At 38.1% G+C, this 381-nt stretch overlaps 1 protein-coding gene across 1 annotated transcript in view; it reads left to right on the top strand.

The window, feature by feature from the left end:
- Positions 1-381, top strand: part of LOC119594254 (basic salivary proline-rich protein 1-like) — a 9,262-nt gene that overhangs the window by 5,763 nt on the left and 3,118 nt on the right. The gene's annotated exons all lie outside the window — the stretch shown is intronic.

The raw sequence follows: 381 nt of genomic DNA on the forward strand, positions 1-381 counted from the left end.
AAAGCCATACCTAATCTTTAAAAAACAGTAGTAATTTATCAATACCTTCAACATTTTTAGCTACATGAATTAACCAGTTTCGGCTTGATGTATGTGTTGAACCTGGAAAAAAATATATTTTTCTATTTTCACGCATGTTTTATCTCCTGGAATGAGGCTACTAAAATGTTAATAAATCATAAAAGAAAAAAAATATATATAAGCGGGTGATAAGAATCACACGTGGAACAGAAGACTATTGATCAAACGTGAAGATTTTTTTTTTTCCTCCGTGGAAACCCAGACAAGCGTTAGTCGTGGCATCTCTGAAGACCGTGGAATTCGGCAGAGCGTTTGCGCGTCACGGCGCTGATTGAAGCCGCCGGGATTCGTGGGTGCTTG

Source organism: Penaeus monodon, chromosome 33, assembly GCF_015228065.2.
Source record: "Penaeus monodon isolate SGIC_2016 chromosome 33, NSTDA_Pmon_1, whole genome shotgun sequence".
Classification (NCBI taxonomy): Eukaryota; Metazoa; Arthropoda; class Malacostraca; order Decapoda; family Penaeidae; genus Penaeus; species Penaeus monodon.